The following is a 12,784-nucleotide window of genomic DNA, read 5'->3' on the forward strand; positions in this document are numbered from 1 at the left end:
CGTATTGTAATTTTAATTCTCTAGTTCTAGGTGACAAGAACAAGCTGTGGAGCATCTCCTTTCAAGTTCAAGTTTATCTTTTAGATTTGTTTTCTCTAGTACTGGCAATTTCAAATTTGGTTAATTCCAGATATGGTTTTTAGTACTGGTAGTATCTCAAATCGATCAAGTTTTTAGTTCAAGTATGGAAGTTCGGGTAAGTTGGCTACTATCCCATCCACAAAATATCCTTTTTCTCCTATGGTTCTTTCACTCTCTTGGGTTGATTCCCACTCACGGGTTTTGTCAGCTAAGTCAAGTAAGAGTTCCCATGCATTTCCTTCATCTGTAAAGGATGTGAATCCCTCAGGGCACATAGATTCTATCATTTGTTTAGTTGGGTAATCAATACCCTCATAAATAATTTGACATAAATGCCATAAGTCTAGGCCATGGTGAGGGCATTCTTAGAGTAAATCCTTAAATCTCTCCATAAGTTTGGAAAAGGACTCACTAGGCTTTTTCCTAAACTGAAGGGTATCACTTCTAAGCTTATTGGTCTTGTGAGTTGGGAAAAACTTCTTAAGGAAGACAACTGTGAACTATTCCCATGAGGTTATGGAATTTATGGGTAACCCATACAACCACTTCTTAGCTTAGTCTTTTAATACAAAAGTGATAAACCTAAGCTTAACAGTATCATCAGAAAGCTATTGGATCTTAATTAGAACACATACCTCTTCAAATTACCTTAGAAATAGGTATGCATCCTCAGAGGTCAACCCATGGAATTGGGGCAACATAGTGATGTATTGAGATTTGAGTTCAAAATTATTACCCTGGGCGTGTGGTAGAACTATGCAGGAAGGTTGGGCTATTCTAGCAAGGTAGAACCTATCTTTTAGAGATTTAGGTGAAGGGTTTTGATGTTGGTCTCCCATATTGAAAGGTTTTAAAGAGAGCAAACGTATAGGGTCACTACTTGTTGGATCTCTTCTTTCTAACTGATTCTTAGTATTACGTACCCACTTAACACTCATGCAACAGAAAACTACCCACAACTAGAGTAAGACAAGCACAAAAGAATGGATAGAAAAACCTTTTGATTTTTCTTTTAATTTTTTTATTTTTTGATTTTTGATTTTTTTTGGCTTTTTGGGAGCTTATTGGTCTCAGGTCAATTCCTGAGGTACTGCTACAGGGGCAAAACCTGTCTTTATCATATTGTGAGGCGTGGCGACCTCCACCGATACAACTATTATTGCAAGTTGTTCTTCTCAAAATTCAATTAAAGAAAAGGAAAAACAAAACAAAGCAAACAAAGCACTCTGATTTACCAAACGAAAGCGAAAAATAACATGGAACTGTCTCCCGGGTAACGGAGCCAAAAACTTGTTTGAGATTTTAAATGTAACCGCAAGCGTACGGATAAGTGTAGCTATGGGTCAAACTCAGGGAGAGTAGCCACTTTTTTTTTGTTTCTTTTAATAATGCGAAAGTGAACCTATTAATAGTTGTGATCTAATTCTGACTGCCGTCCTAAACATATGTGATGCGGAAAAAATTGATCGGACGATCTTCCCTACAGTTCCTGGTGCTTTGGCCGACCTGCACAAAAGAGATGACAAGGGAGAGCCGGGTTGACCCGACGGGGGACTCGGATGCCTAAGTCAGATCTTTCCATAGCAGATGCTCAAGAGAGCTTTTCCAGTAAGAGAAGTGAGTGATCGGTCCATCATGATGGAGGCTTACCTTGGTATTTATAGGCTGCTAATGGAGGGAGAGTGGGAGACAATTGTGAAGAGTCCTGTTTAGGCGTGGAGTCCTTGAGGGGAGTGGCTCTGTGATTCTGGGAATATTTTGGGTCTTGGGGGTATATTTTAGGGAATATTCCCCTGTTAGCACAGAAATGCCAACCGTGTGAGGGATAGACTTCTATGGTGACGTGTAGTGGATAGAGTCCTGTCCTTCTGAATAGGGATTACGTTCTTTGAATGTAGGGATGGACGAAAGCACATATCTGGAAACCTTGTTGTTGATGTCGGGCCGAGGTGGTAGCACGGCCTGATGGAGGGCCGAGGTGGCAGCACGACCTAATGACGGACCAAAGTGAAGCATTGGTCAGGACCGATCCTTGCCGCGCCAATGATGGGAAGAAATACCCTCATCACCAGCCCCCCGCTCTAGCGGTTAGGCTCGAACAACTAAAGCATTAAATTCCTCTGACATTTCTGATATGAGCCATCATCTCGACGCGAAATGTGATAGTTATGCCACATGTCTCGGAGCCGTAACCTCACCTCGGGCAGGCAAAGAGACCACTCCTATCCACCATTGATTTCAGGAAGATCTAGTTGTTCATTCTCCACTGCCTTCTCCTATAAATAGTGTACATCTTTCCCAGAAGTCTTGTCGGTTGATCCTGTGGTAAAGTCAGCTCAACTAGCTCCCATCCTCAGCGCGAACTATCAAAGGGTTTCAGAATAACACGGTGTCATGAACAACGCTCCTTCTCACTTATCCTTTCAAGTTCGTCCTGTAATAAGTAAGTACGATTATGGTTGTGACTCGTCGGTCCACTACTCAGCCTTTCGCATACCCTAGCACTAGCCCCGAAGATCCCGTTATGGCATCCTTGCGTGATCCGAACTTGCCCAACTAGACCCCCTTGACTACCGTGAGGCCTAGGGAAAATCACCCTAAGTGCCCTGTTCTCGATCCTTCATCCTCTAGTGATGACACTTTCAGCATTCAGGGCTCTGACGACAGCTCTGGCTCTAATGGCAGCTCAGGCTCGGGCAGTAGCTTAGGCTCTGAGTTTGTGGAGGTCGTCTCTCTAGAGACCATCCAGAGTAGGGCTGGGGCTGGCTCGACTACCTCAGCTCAGCCCCCCAATGCCACGACAGTAGGTACTCTAGGTGCAGGCCCCTTAGGTGCCGAAGTCCCTGAGGTCGGCCAGGCAGAATCCAATGGGGAAGGCTCTGCCTCCTCCTCCAGAGAGAAGATGACCGCAATGAATACCCCAAGCATCCTGACACCCAAAGTGCTCAACCTGATCCAGAGCTGATTTGGCATCCTAGATTACGTGGTGATGCGCATCCCAAATGAGAACGAACGAGTGGATGCCACTAGGGACGAGGTTGCCCTTTATGATGTGGCCTTCCAGAGTGGCCTAAGAGTTCCTATGCTTGAGCTGGTTAGCTCAGTCCTGGAACACTGGTGCCTCGCTCCCAGCCAGCTGACTCCTAACTCATAGCAGACTGTTTTTGGCTTTGAGGTGTTTGTCTCGAAGCTGGGTCAGACCAAAATGCTGGATCTATTTAGGAAGATGTTCTTGGTGAAGAGGCACACCTTAGGGTGGTACTAATTCACCAAGAGGGAGAGGGACGGTCCTTACAGCGACCTGAAGATGTTCCTCAACATGCCCTCCTCGGTGAAGATGTGGAAGGAGAGGTACTTCTATATGGCGATGGAGGGGAACCCCTTCAAGAGTAGCTGGGTCAAGTCCACCCTATCCGTGCTGAACTGAGCTCCCAAGCTTTCCCAGTTGACCTCCAAACATAACAAATGTGATTAAGTGGGGAGGTTGTGGATGTTCGCATGCTACAGGAGGAAGACTTCCTCCAGGAGTTTAGGTTGAGTGAAGTCCTTGGTGAGGGTCTGATCGAGTCCTGTTATTATAGTTCAGCTCAGTTTTTTGATGTTTTAGCCTATTCCCAATACTGATAAAGCTCGGTTCTTTCATGTCTTGCAGTGGTTAATGTGTAGGTAGACAACAAGGCCCTGGCCCAATGGCAGCAGAGGCGAGGAAAAAAGATACAATCCAGCAGGCTGCCAAGAAGGTCCTTGACAAGGGCAAGGCTGTGGCTAGCCCCAACCCAAATGCAAAGGTCGCCCCTCCAATTGGTGCAGGCAACAAGTCCTCACCCCTTATTATTGGGGGCAAGCAAGGGAAGTAGATACCCCCTCCAATACAATATTCAGCTCAGCATGGGGCTCCGGGCTCTATTAAGGTGAAGGAACCAGTTGGCGTGGTAGAGAAGGCACCAGGGCAGACAAGCACACCCCGAACTAGCTAGGGCAGGGTCTGACAGCCAAAAGAGGAGGCGCTCCCCAATTGATGAGGGGCAGCACGAAAACCCTCCAAAGGTGGCTTGAACTGGGAAGCAGGTCACAGACCTCTGGGCGGACCTGCTGGAGAATGGCACCGTTCTGGATCCTACAGCAGCTTAGACTTGGTGCCGCCGTAGCCATCCTAAGAAGGATGTTATACGTTTGAGGAAGCTACCAGACATTGACTTCGCGGAGCAGGTCTATGCCCGGATGGGGGACATAAGTATTTTTTGCCTCTTACCCTTTATATTTATTTGAGTTCCTAGTATTCATGACCCCATTGGATAAATACAGGCTTTCGCTTATGCAGTGGAGGCTGCCAGTAGGTTTGAGAACATGGTTGTTGCCCGTAAGAAGTTGGATGATGAGATAAAGTGCCTACGGGGGGATCTTCATATGGCAACGGGCTAGTTTGAGAATGAGAAGAGAAAGGCTCGATCTAAGGAGTAGAGGGCGAAAGACCATAAGGAGAGGGCTGGTGAGCTGGAGTGTGAGGTGGCTAAGCATCTTAGGACAATAGTGGCCTTGTCAAAGAGAAAGACACACTCCAGAGTGAGATGGCCAAAGCTCAAGAGGCCAACAAAAAGAGAGGAGTTGAACACTCAGCTCGGATTTGTGAGCTGGAGAAAAAACATCAATCCGAGCTGGCTTCGAACGATGAAGTCGCCGCTGAGAGGTGACTAACTTTGAAGTTGGTTAGAAATGGCTAGTTGACGTTAATGTCACCTCATTTCAGTCTGGCTTAGAAAACGCCATTCAGTTCATCCTTGGCAAGACGCCTGATTATGATTTCTCTGAGTATGAGCAGCACGCTCCTGCCCTAGCTCCCTCTGTACAACTCATTGGTCAAATTGAGGTCGGTGAGGAGGTGACCCAAGCTGACTCTATAGCTACCAAGTGATGCAACTAGCTCCTTCCTGATCCAGCCCCTAGCCTCTGCAGTACTGATGTTGTGCTTCTCCTTTTTGTCTTGTTTCTTTCTCTTTCTTTTTTTTTCCTTTTCATTGTGGGAGAGATGTAATCTTCTTGCTTCTCTTTTGTAAAAATCCCATTTGGGAGTTGATGTAACTTTTGAGGATTTCTTCCCTCCATTAATGGAAAATTTTTTGTTTCCTCATTGTGTTCCTTCAGTTTCTATAAGGTAATTCCATTTCTCAATTGAGGTCCTGTGTGTCTTTGTATGGCGAAGCATCATGTCTGGACCTGGACCACTATACAAGTATGCCTAACCTGGATTTGGGATTAAAGGTGCCGAACTTAAGCTAGTTCTTCATACCTTAGGATAAGGTCTTGAGTTGCGAAAACTAGGGTAAGGTATCGGTGATGGTGTCGACCTGGAGCTCGGGCTTACATGCCTTAATGCGTAAGGTCTTGAGGTGCTGAGCCGTGCTTGGTGTTCCATGCCTTAGTTCGTAAGGGCTTTGAGTTGCCAGGCTAGGGCCTGGTCTTGGTAGTGCTGAGCTTGAGCTCGGTCTTAGATGGTACCGAGATGGAGCTCGATCTTTATACCTTAGTGGTTAAGGTCTTTGAGACGCCAAACTAGGGTCTAGTCTTATGGTGCCGAGCTGGAGCTTGGTCTTAGTTGCTGCCGAGTTGGAGCCCATTCTTTGTGCCTTGGATGTTGTCTTTGAGTCACCAAACTAGGTCTGGTCTTGTGGTGCCGAGCTGGAGCTCGGTCTTAGTTGCTGCCGAGCTGGAGCTCGGTCATTGTGCCTTAGTGGTTAAGGTCTTTGATGCTGACGAGTTGTACTCAATCTTAGAAGAGTCAGTTATTTGAGAGAAGCTTCATAGTATATTGATGTGTGGTATGAACTTGGGACGAATACATTGTTTCAAAATAGAATCTAATCCGCTTCATGATAAAAATTGAATAGCTGAGATATATAAGCTAAGGTGGTGAAAGTATAAAATCTACAAGACTAACACCCAATCGATGGGATTTCAATGCAATCTACTGAAAAAATTGTCTACTGGTAAAATTTGTTGAGATTTTCAACATTCCATGCCCTTGGTATAGTTGTACCTCCCTGAGTGTGCAAGTGGTCTCTACCAGGGCGCACCACTTTGGAGACTATATAAGGGCCTTCCCAATTCGCGCTGTGCTTGCCCTCACTTCTTGGGTCCACTGTAGCTACTTTCCTGAGGAACAAGTCACCAACTATGAATCCCCGTGTTTTGACCCTTCGGTTATGATACTGTCGGACTTTCTGCTTGTAGGTTTCATTTCATACAAGTGCTTCTTCCTAAAATTCATCTATGAAGTCGATGTTTGCTTGGAGCCCGTCTTCGTTCTGTGAAGCTTCAAACACTACTGATCAGAAAGAGGCTTGGGTTACCTCCACAGGGGTTAACGCTTCAGTCCCGTATGCTAATCGGAACAACGTCTCTCCTGTGGGGGTCCGAGCTGAGGTACGATATGCCCAAAGTACACTGAGTAGCTGGTCTGCCCAGTTCTTCTTCTCCCAGTCCAGCCTCTTCTTTATTCCATTTAGAAGTATGTGGTTGGATTTTTCTACCTGACCGTTCAATTGTGGGTGTGCTACAGTAGTGTTTCAGAAATTAATATTAAAGTTACTGCGGAAGAGATGGAATTTCCGAGTGTCGAATTGTCCACCATTATCCGTGACCAACACCTTTGGGACACCATAGCGGAATATGACGTCATCCCTCATGAACTTCTCCACTACCTGCTCAGTGATTCTAGCTAGGGGACATGCCTCCATCCATTTAGTGAAGTAATCAATAGCGACAATCAAGAATTGAACGCCCCCTTTTCCTTTCTTAAACTGTCCTAGAATATCCATTCCCCACATTACGAATGGGATCGGGCAGATCATGAAACTAAGTTCTGTAGCTGGGACGTGTGGTATTGGGGCGTGTACCTGACAGTTAAAGCACTGTCGGATGAACTTCATTGCATTTCGTTGCATGTTTGGCCAGTAGAATCCTTAGCGTAGCACCTTGTAGGCCAGTTCCCTTCCCCAATGTGTCCCCCACAAATTCCTTCGTGGACTTCATGAAACGTCTCTTCAGCTCAGTTCGGGGGTAGGCACTTCAGTAAGGGCCAGGATATTGCCCTTTTGTAAAGTACTCCACCGTGGAGGGTGTATTTGGCTGCTCTCCTTTTAACTGCCTTTGCTTCTATTTGATCTCTTGGGAGATGTCCGTCACGTAAATAGTCCACGATGGGATCCATCCAGCTTGGTTTGGATTTTTACGTATTACTGCACAGCAATTCTTGCTCATGTGTAGGTTGGTATAGTACTTCAAAATATACCGAGCTTGCACAGTCCCCAAGTTCTACTGTAGCTAGTTTGGAGAGGGCATCTGCCATTGCATTTTCCTCCCGCGGGATCTGTACCATCGTGAATGTGCTAAAGCTGGTCACCAGACACCATACTTCTTTCAGATACTTGGCCATTCTCTCTTCTTTGGCCTCGTATTGGCCGTTGACTTGGTTCATGATTAGTTGGGAGTCACTATATGCGACCAAGTCGTCTGCCATTACCGCCTTTGCCACAATTAGGGCTTCATACTCTGCTTTGCTATTCGTTGCGGGGAATGCAAATCTAAGGGCATAATGTATCGTGAATTCCTCAGGGCTTTTCAGCACAAGTTCTGTGCCGCTCCTCACTGTGGTGCTGGATCCATCAACAAAGAGCTCCCACTTTCTGTTCAACTCTGCCTCAGGCTCTGGCGCTTCTTTGGTTTGTGTACATTCTACTAGGAAGTCAGCCAGCGCCTAGCCCTTGATAGCGCTTCTTGGTAGGAATTCAATGTTGTGCTCACTTAACTTGACAGCCCAACTTACCATACATCCCGCTACGCTGGGAATGTGAAGTGACTTTCTCAGTGGTTGATCAGTTAGTATAGCAATGGCGTGTGCTTGGAAGTTTGACCTTAACTTCCTGGCTGTCACGACCAGCTCCAGTACAAACTTCTCAATCTTCCAGTACCTTATCTCTGCTTCCAGTAGATGGGCCTCTGGGTCTTTGCCTCTTCTCTCACGAGGACTATGCTAACTACTACCGCGGAGGTAGCAAGGTAAAGCTGTAGCTCCTCACGAGGCTCTGGACGGCTCAGCAGAGGGGGCCAATTAGGCAGGCCGTGATTTCATCGAAAGCTACTTCACATTCCTCTATCTAGTGAAATTACTGTTGACCTTTTCCACCTTTTAGTGGCTTGAAGAATGGAAGGCACCTATCCCCAGCTCAGGACAAGAATCTATTAAGTGCAGCCAGGCACCCCATCAGTTTCTGAACTTAGTGAATGTTTCTTGGTGGATGCATCTCATGAATGGCCTTAATTTTTGAGGATTTTGCCTCTATCCCCCTTTGCGACACTAGAAAACCGAGGAATTTCCCAGAGGCTACTCCAAATGCACACTTGGTTGGATTTAGTCTCATATGGTTCTATCGCAGGACATCGAAAGCCTCCTTCAGATCTAGCACATAATCAGTGCCTTTTGCGCTCTTGACCAGCATATCATCAACGTAAACTTCCATATTTCTTCTGATCTAGCTTCAAAACATCGTATTCACCATCCTTTGGTAACTGGCTCTAGCATTCTTTAGGCCAAAAGGCATTGCAGTGTAGCAGTAGTTACCCTGAGTGGTGAGGAAAGCAGTTTTCTCCTCATCTTCCACCTTCATCTTTATCTGTTGTAGCAGGAATATGCGTCCATGAAGGTCAGCATCTCATGGCCTACAGTCGAGTCTATGAGGGAGTCAATTCGGGTAGCAGTCTTTGGGACAAGCCTTGTTCAGGTCAGTATAGACTATGTATATCCTCCACTTCCTGTTAGACTTCAAAACCATGACCACATTGGCTAACCAGGTCGGGTACTTTACTTCCCTCAAAAACCCCGCTGCTAGGTGTATGTCAACCTCCTCGTTGATGATGGTGTTCCACTCAGTTGCGAATTTCCTGCGCTTCTGCTGGACAAGCTTGAAGTTAGGGTTAACGTCCAAACTGTGCTCAACTACGGTCCTAGAGATGCCTGGCATATCAGGAGCTTTCCACGGGAAAATATCAGAGTTCTCACCGAGGAAGTTCAAAATTTTGCCATGGCATTGGGAGCTCAGCAGTGCTCCGAGTTGAACTATTTTTTACGGCTCGGCCTCAGTGATTGGGACAGTAAGTAGCTGTTCAACTGGATCGGCTCGGGTCAGGAGGCTTTCATCTCGGAAATCAACAATTTCTACCATACACGCTAGGCCCGAGCATGGTTTCTTGACAGATTTTATGAAGTTGGCATAGCATTCCTGGGACTCCTTCTAGCTGGACTTGCATTCCTCGATTCCATTGCTGGTGGGGAATTTGACCTTCATATGCTTGGTGGACGCAATCGCCCCAAGACCATTGAGACTAGGTTGGCCAAGGATGGCATTATAGGGTGAGGCGATCTTGGTGACCATGAAAGAGACCATGGTAGTGGCTATTTGAGCTCCCTGTCTGATGGTTACAGGCAAATCAACAACTCCTCCTAGCTCGGTTGGCATGCCTAAAAATCTGTACAAGGGTCCTGGGATCAGTTTTAAGGCCCTGGTGCTAAGCCCAAGTTTTATGAAGGCTTTGTATGACATGAGGTTAACGGAGGCTCCCGTGTCCACTAGGACCCTGTGGAATGGGTGGTTGGCCACCACTAATTGAACCACGACAGCGTCGTTGTGAGGACAGTTTAACTCTTCCAGATCTTTGTCAGAGAACGTAATGGGTGGATCTGTTTTGAGGGCTTTGACAGGTTGTTCCATGATGCATACGAACTACGCATGTGCTTTGGCTTTTTTGACTGATTCTACCGTGGGTCCACCCATTATTGTTAGGATGGCTGGATCCACGGGTTGGTTATCATAAGTGTCAACTCAGTCCGTGGCTGGGTCCTTTGACGACTCAGTCCTATCTCGGCTCAGCCTAGCATCGTCTCTTCTCAGCTCGGGCCAGTTCCCACCATATTTTTGCTTCAAATACTGGCTAAGGTATCCAGCCTTGATGAGCTCATCAATTTCCCTTTTTAGAGACTTGCAGTCTTTAGTGTCATGTCCATGTTCTCGGTGGTATCGGCAATACTGGTAAGGGTTCCTCTCCTCTGGTTTAGCTGTCATTAGCCTGGGCCAGTGAAAGTTCTTTTGATTTTGGATCTCTAAGAGCAGGTTTGTTCGGGAACAATCAAGTTCATAATGCTCAGGTTTAGTTGTGTCTAAGGGCCGATCTATTCTATTTTTCTTTGGCTCACGAGTTATCTCTAGGTCTCAGAGTCCTTTTCTTCTCCTTCTCCGCCTGATCACCCCTGTCAGCTATTCCTCAGGCAGCCAGAACATCCTCCATGTTGGCGTATTGATTGCACCGTCTCAATAGTTTGGGCATCGTTTCTAGTAAGTCGAGGGCCAGAGACTGGACCAGATCAGGGTGTATTACCGCATTGCACAATGTGCTATATGCCACTCCTTCCGGTAGGTTTTTCACCTCCCGTGTCGCCTTGGTGAATTGGGCAAGGAACTCCCTTATAGTCTTCCTCGCTCCCTACCTCATGTTCATCACGTTTTGCGTAGTTTGCTTCTGCTTCATACTTGCTTAGAAACGTGTGAGGAACGCTCCCATCAGGCTCTTCATAGCTGTGGATGGACCGTGGCCTTAAGTTTGACATCCACACCAGTGTAGCTCCTTTTAATGAGGCTACGAAAACTCGATAGAGAATGGTGTCTGACCTACCATGAACCACCATGGTCGAGCTGTAGTACAGCAGATGATCATAGGGATTTGTGGTGCTATCATATCCATTGAAGACGGGTATCATAAAATTTGAGGGCAGCTCGGCGTCTATCAGTTTGTCGGATAGTGCATTATGGGCCGAAGTCACAGTTATGTTAGCCAGGTGCCCTTTCCTCTGCATTCCTTCTATTCACTCAGTGAGTCACTGGATGCGGCTCTCCAGGTCATCTCTTCTCTCCTCGACTTAGCGATCTGGGGATCGACATGCCCCTTCACCTCTTCTAGGGCTTCTTCCTCGACCTTGGTGACCACCAAGCCAATCCTAACCTTACCATGGTGCACCTCTGGTCGGCCTGATCGGTGAGCCCTAACCCGGGTGGGGTCGATCTTACTGAGCTGGCCTCTGGTAGTTTTTACATTCTTCTCTGTGTGGACGCGCACCTCTATTGAGTCTTTGAGACGATAGTTGGCGTCTTCCTACCCACGGTGGGGATCTATGAGTATCATATGTCTCTGGGCTCCGGTGATGCACGAAACGATGAGCTCTCCTATTTTGGGCAGGGACGGGACCTTGCCTGTGCCCCTCAGTAAGAGAGCAGGGTGGTATCAAATGAACAGTGAGTGAAGTTCTGGCTAACCCCCTTCTTGCTATTGATTGAGGGGTGACACTATTGTCAGGAGATTTATCGTTGAGATGTCTGCCCCGAACAGGCTTAGGCGGCTGAGCTGAACTAGTTTGTGGCACTGGAAGTGCCGGGCGGAACTGGCATATAAAATCCCGCACCAGTGTGTTTGTAGCTAATACCTGCAGCTGCAAGCTCTACATCTGCTCTTCCATATTCGGGTGAGTTACCCAGGATGATGGGACATGGCGAGATAGCTAAGGGTTTTTCTCGCGCTGATCCCCCTCTCCCTAGGCAACTTGCACATCAGGCCTAGTTTGCTAGGGTCTTCGTGGAGGGGTCTATGCTGGGATGTTTTCCTGCTCTGCCATTGGTGGTGAATGGGGATGTCTAAGTGGTACTTTGCGAGTGGATCTTGCTCGCGTTGTCGTTGAAGAAACGACCTTCTCACTCTTTAATTGCATTGGTCCAAGGTGAATTTTTGTAACAGTTTCCCACAGACGGTGCCAATTTGATGAGGAAAAAATTGACCGGATGATCTTTCCTGTAGTTCCTGGTGCTTTGGCCGACCTGCACAGAAGAGATGACAGGGGAGAGCCGAGCTGACCCGACGGGGGACTCTCCGATGCCTAAGTCAGATCTTTCCAAAGCAGATGCTCAAGAGAGCTTTTTCAGTAAGAGAAGTGAGTGATCGATCCCTCATGATGGAGGCTTACCTTGGTATTTATAGGCTGCTGATGGAGGGAGAGTGGGAGACGATTGTGAAGAGTCCTGTTTAGGAGTGGATTCCTTGAGGGGAGTGGCTCTGTGATTTTGGGAATATTCTGGGTCTTGGGGGTATATTCCAGGGGAATATTCTCCTCTTATCTCGGAAAGGCCAACCGTGTGAGGGATAGACGTCTATGGTGACGTGTAGTGGATAGAGTCCTATCCTTCTGAATAGGGATTACGTTCCTTGAATGTAGGGGTGGACGAAGAACATCTCTAAAAACCTTATTGTTGACGTCGAGCCGAGGTGGTAGCACGACCTGATGGAGGGCCGAGGTGGCAGCACGGCCTGATGGAGGGCCGAGGTGGTGGCATGGCCTGATGGAGGGCCGAGGTGGTGGCATGGCCTGATGGAGGGCCGAGGTGGTGGCACGGCTTGATGGAGGGCCAAGGTGGCAGCACGGCCTGATGGAGGGCTAAGGTGGTAGCACGGCCTGATGGAGGGCCAAGGTGGTAGCACGACCTGATGGCGGCCCAAAGTGTAGCATTGGTCAGGACTAGTCCTTACCCGTGCCAATGATGGGAAGAAATACCCTCATCAATATGTATCTAAAATAGCGTCCTAACCATTCGTCATCTAAGAATTTAAA

The 12,784-nt window shown here is 47.2% G+C and overlaps 1 non-coding gene across 1 annotated transcript; it reads left to right on the plus strand.

Annotated features, from left to right (window-relative positions):
- The first annotated feature begins 426 nt into the window (after positions 1-426).
- On the plus strand, positions 427-533 carry LOC122069326. Its single transcript, XR_006137433.1, has one exon. It is a non-coding gene; the product is annotated as a small nucleolar RNA R71 (small nucleolar RNA).
- Positions 534-12,784: the final 12,251 nt, after the last annotated feature.

The sequence above is a fragment of the Macadamia integrifolia genome, unplaced genomic scaffold (genome assembly GCF_013358625.1).
Source record: "Macadamia integrifolia cultivar HAES 741 unplaced genomic scaffold, SCU_Mint_v3 scaffold577, whole genome shotgun sequence".
Taxonomy (NCBI): domain Eukaryota; kingdom Viridiplantae; phylum Streptophyta; class Magnoliopsida; order Proteales; family Proteaceae; genus Macadamia; species Macadamia integrifolia.